Source organism: Cebus imitator, unplaced genomic scaffold (assembly GCF_001604975.1).
Source record: "Cebus imitator isolate Cc_AM_T3 unplaced genomic scaffold, Cebus_imitator-1.0 Scaffold292, whole genome shotgun sequence".
Classification (NCBI taxonomy): domain Eukaryota; kingdom Metazoa; phylum Chordata; class Mammalia; order Primates; family Cebidae; genus Cebus; species Cebus imitator.
The window spans coordinates 54,602-60,584 of NW_016107607.1; positions in this window are offsets into that span (position 1 = coordinate 54,602).

Sequence of the window (5,983 nt, forward strand, 5' to 3'; positions counted from 1 at the left end):
TGAGGACATGAGATTTGGGAGGAGCCAGGGGTAGAATTATATGGTTTGGCTGTGTCCCCACCAAAATCTCATCTTAAAGTTTTGTGCCCATAATCCTCATGTGTCATGGGAGGAATCCAGTGGGAGGTAATTGAATTATGTGTCTGGTTTCCCCCATGCTATTCTCATGGTAGTAAGTTCTCATGAGATCTGATGGTTTTATAAGGGGCTTTTCCCTTTGCCCAGCTTTCTTCTTCCCCTTCCTGCCACCATAAGAAGAAGGATGTGTTTGCTTCCCCTTCTGCCATGATTATAAGTTTCTTGAGTTCTCCCCAGTCATGCAGAACTGTGAGTCAATTAAACGTCTTTCCTTCATAAATTACCCAGTCTCAGGCATTTCTTCATAGCAATGTGAGAACAGACTAATGTAAAGACCAAGATAGGATTTCTTCTTCTAAGCCTTAGGTTTTGCCCAGAATTCCAAATACGTGGAATAGCCCAAACCAACAGTCATGGCTCCTACACAAAGCCTTGGACTGCACCATGAATGTGGATCAGATGAAGGGGGATTTTATTATTTTCCCTGCTCTTCAATTTTATAATCTATATGCAGCAATTGCTGCAAAACCTGCCATTCCAATGGGGACGAATGGTGCCTCTTTAGCTTTTTGAATACGTTTGGATCTGTGATCTTCATCATATAGAGAAAGGAAAAATACTGGTGCCTGTTAACATAGTGATTGCTTGACTAATCTCCTGCCCATCAGCAAGTCTTCCTTTCTTCAGCAATGACTCACTCCACATGCTTCTGCTTCATCTCCTCATTTGCTCTGTCACCCCTCACCAGGCAGGAGCCCAAGCCTTGTATCCCGACCCATAGACTCCTTCAATGCTCACAGCGAAAATTTCTGTTGTTGTTTATTAGCCATTCAAGTCTGTGGTGTTTTGTTATAGCAGGCTGAACATACTAAGATAGCAAATTTAACCAAGAATTGGAGGTGCTACTGTAACAGATGCCTAAAAATGTGGAAGTTTTAGAAACAGGTAATGGGGAGAGGCTGGAAAAGTTTTGAGGTGCATGCTAGAAAAAGCTTACATTGTGATGAACAGACACTTAAGGGTGATTCTGGTGAGGACTCAAAGAAAAAGGGACAGTTGTAGAAAAAGCCTATATCTTCTTAGAGAATACCTAAGTAATCTTGAACAGAATGTTGGTAGACATGTGGATGACAAAGGCCATTCTGATGAGGCCTCAGAAATGAGGATATGTTATTGGCCTATGGAGGAAAGACCATTCTTTTTATAAACTGGCAAGTGGGTTGTTACAGAACCTAACTGGGTCCACTCATCCAGCAGAGTGAAACAAAACTACCATACCAAGGTTTTGCAATGAAAGAAACGAGGGCATTTATTTTCAAGGTGGCAAGCAAGGAGAATTGGGAAGCTCATGCTTAAGACAGGACTCCCTGATGGGTTACATGTAGGGTTTTTAAAGGGGGGAAGACAGAGGTTACAGGCAAAATCATAAATCAATACATGGAGGCTATACATTGGTTTGACCTAAAAAGGCAGGACATATTGAACAGCAGGGAAGGGAAGGTTGTGCTCACAGGTCATAGGTAGATTCACAGATTTTCTGATGTGATCGGTTAAAGAAAAGAAGCTTTGTCTAAAGACTTGGGGTCAGCAGAGAAGAATGTTAAGTCTGGCCCTTGGCATGACTTCTTCCAGGACCCTCAGAAAGAAACTTAGAACAAAAAGCAGTCCTCAACTCCCCCTTATCTGTGGTCTACATGCCAGAGGGTCCATTTGTTGGGAGTCCTGGTATCTGAAAAATAACTCAGTGATATGTTAAGATATTTTTCTTTTCTATAGGGAACAAAACATCTCAGGTATCTAACTTCCATGGCCATTGTTTTAAGCTATTACTTCCTTGCTTATCAGGTTGCTCATTTACTTCTCAAAGCTATCTAGGTGCTCAGAATTTCCCTTGAAGGAACTCAATACGTTTCACTATTTTTATGCTTAGAGGGGACCCCCAGCAGACCCTCAAGAATGTTCCCTGCTTCATTTCAAACTTAGCTGAATGATGTTTAAGTCCCAATATTTCATGGGAGGTAGAACTTGTGAGCGGTGAAACTGGATACATGGCTGAGGAAATATCTAAGCAAAGTACCAAAGAGGTGGCCTGTTCCTCTCAACGACTTACAGTAAAATGTGAGAAGAGAGACATAATTTAAAGACGGAATTGTTAATCAAAAGGGGAGCAGAACTTAATGATTTGGACAATTCTTAGCCTATCTCTATTGTGAACAACGAGAAAGCTTACTAGCAGAAGAATGCCAAGGTGTGGTGATGGTGTGGCCAAATGACAATCTGATAAGATTAGTCTGACATCTAAAGAGAATCCAGGACCTGTTGTCCAGGACAATGGATGAATGACCTTGTAAGTAATACAGAAATTATCAGGGCTGCCTCTCCCATCACTGGCTGAGAGTGCAAAAGCCTCAGTAAGTGAGAGGACGCCTCAGAAAACTACTGTGCGAGCAGGGCCCAGGCATAAGAGCTGCTACCACGTGGGGGCATGGTGCCCAAATATGTGGTGGGAGGGCCACAATACCAGTGGGTTGTGAAGGCAAGACCCGCCCCCATCCCAGTGGGTCTGTAATGTGGAATTCTCACTTCTCCAAAGAGAATTATTTTTGAGCCTTAAGGTTTAATGTTATCTCCCCAGTGCATTTTGGATTCACTTGATACCTGTTACTCCTTTCTTTTTTTCTGTTCTCATTTTGGGACTGAGAATGACTATTCTATGCCTGTCCCACCATTGTGTTTTGGAAGCACATAACATGTTTAGTTTCACAAGTTCACAGATGGAGAGCAATTCACCTCAGAATGAATTGTACCTCGGGTTTTACCCATATCTGACAAATGATAGTAGTTGACACTTTGGACTTTAGACTTTGAGTTGCTGCTAGAATGGGTTAAGTTTTTTGGGTGACTGGGATGGAATGAATGTATTTTGCACGTAAGAAGGACATGAATTTTGGGAGCCAGAGTGGAATACTATGATTTGAATGTTTGTTTTCCCCCTAAAATTCCTATGTTGAAACCTAATCCCTAATGTGACAGTGTCTTAGTCTGTTTTGTGCTGCTATAATGAATACCACAGACTGGCGGACATATTCAGATCATAGTAGATGTTATTAAGAGATGGAGCTTTGGTGGGTGATGAGGTCATGTAGGTGGAGCACTCATGAATGGGATTAGTGCCTTTATAAGGGACTGAAGAGACCAGAACCCTGCTCCTCTAACCATGTGAGGACACAGCTAGAAGCTGCCATTTATGAGCCAGAAAATGTGCCCTCACCAGACATCAAATCTGCCATTTTCTTGATCTTGGAATTGCAGGCTTCAGAACTGTAAGAAATAAATTTCTATTGTTTATTTTAAAAACTCAGTCTATTTTGTTATAGCAACCTGGACTGTGACAATTTCCATAACTAACCCCACCTTTATTTGCATTTTCTGTTGTTTTTATCTTTTAATAACACTTATTATGAGTTTATCTACATTATTGACTGTTCAAAGGATCCAGGTTTAGTTGTATTTATTCTTCCTATAATTTTATAGTATCGTTCCCCATTTCATTAATTTCAGCTTGCCTTTTTAATTACTTCCCTTCTCTTACCTTCCTAACTTTACTTCATTGTACTTTCTCTAATCTCTTAGAATTAAAATATCAGGATAACTTTTCAGTCGTTGTATTTTTAAATAATATATGTCTGTCAAACTCGACATTTCCCAGTGAGCATCATTTTAGTCTTGACATAAGGTTTCAGCATGAAGGCTTTTAAAATTGCATGTTAAATAAAATATTTAATTTCAATTTTGATTTCTTCTTTCATCTCAAATTTAATTCAGAATAGTGCTTCTTAATTTCAAGGTAGATTTATAATAAGTATTGAAATCAGTAGTGTAAGTCCCGTGCTGTCTTTTTGAAGAGTATCTTGGCCATTCTGTCCTTTGCATTTTCATATATAAATTTTTTGTCTGTACTTTATTTTAAATACATTAATTTTTATTTTTATTTATGTTTTCAACTTTTATTTTAGCTTCTGAAAGTACATGTGCAGATTTGTTACAGAGGTATATTGTGTGATGCTGAGGTTTGGATTATCATTGAATCCAGGAAGTACGCATAAAATCCATAGGTAGTCCACATAAATTTTAATATCAACTTGCTGATTTCTACAAAAACTCTGTGGATTTTGATTGGGATTATATTTTCTCTACATATCAATTTATAGGAAATTGGCACTTTAACCACTAAAATTCTTCAAAATTTTTAACAGATTATGTTTCTTCACTTGTATAGGTCTTATATAATTTCTTTCACAAAAATTTTACAGTTTTCAGTGTAAAAGTCTTATACAACTTTCATTAGTTCTATTACAATATATCTACATTTTTGAAACTATTATACATTTGTTTTACATTTTATTTTCTAGTTTTCTTGTTGCAATAAACACAATTGATTTTGTGTTAGTTCTAGTTGTGCACTGTTGTCATTCTTATTAATTCCTTAGGATTTTCACATAAATAACTGTGCATTCTTTTGATAACCAGCATATTCATAATGCATTATCCTTGCTATATATTGCTGTATTTGTTTGGTTAATATTTTATTAATAGTTTTGCAGCTTTGCACATGAGGGATATTGGTCTATAATTTTACTTACTGATGTGCTTATCATGTTTTATAATACACGTTAATAAATTACAAATTTTATAAAATCTGTACAAATAATTTTCAAAATAAATTGCAAAGTTTTCCCTCTTGTATTATTTGCTAAGAGATTTTATTTTTGTTTCCTGTGATGTGAACAATCTATTTCTAAGCAGCAGTGACTACTGTGGCTCCTTTGTTATTGGTCACATTTACCTAAAGTCAGCCTATAAGGAAACAATGAACCCAAATGAATTTTAAAAGCTCATTGCTCATGGCATAGCAGGCAGCGTAAACTACCTGTTCTCATCAATTCCCATTGCCCCACAAGTCCGATGGGGGTGACGTGGAGTGAGCCCAGGCAGATACTGCATATCAGACTGCATGGAAACATGAGAGATTCATGAAGAATGATCTCCCAAGATCTCCTTCTTTATTGTTGTTAATACTTATTTATGTTTTCTCTCATTGTTTTTCTTCTACGTTCTTGATAGTTTATATCTTAAAAGTTTTCTCTGCTGGGCATGGTGGCTCATGTCTGTAATCCCAGCACTTTGAGAGGCCGAGGCGGGTGGGTCACAGGGTCAAGAGATCAATACCATCTTGGCCAAAATGGTGAAACACTGTCTCTACCAAAAATACAAAAATCAGCTCAGCATGGTGGCAGGCGCCTGTAATCCTAGCTACTTGAGAGGCTGAGACAGGAGAATCGCTTGAACACAGGAGGTGGAGGTTGCAGTAAGCCGATATTGCACCACTGCACTCCAGCCTGGCGACAGAGCTGGACTCCATTTCAAAAAAAAAAAAAATTTCTCAAGGAACTATTGTTTATTTTCTATTTTGTTGATTATTGTTCTTATCTTTATCACTGTATTCTACTTTGAGTTGGAGTCTGATTTATCACCCCCTTGGCTTTTGTTTGCATTTATTTTATTTTCAATTTACAAATAATAATTGTATTTCTTTATGGGTACAATGTGATGTTTCAATATATGCATACATTATAGAGTTATTGAATCAAGCTAAATAACATATACCATCTCACATACTTTTGTTATTTTGTGGTGCAAATATTTAAAATCTACTGTCTTAATAATTCTGAAATATACATTATAATTAACTACAGTCATCATGTTGTACAATACATTTCAAAAACTTATTCTTCCTGTCCAACTGAAACTTCATACCCTTTGACCAACGTCTCTCCATTCCCCCACTCCCCCAGCCACTAGTGGCAATTATTCTGCTTTCTTTTTTCTTTTGTATGGACAATTC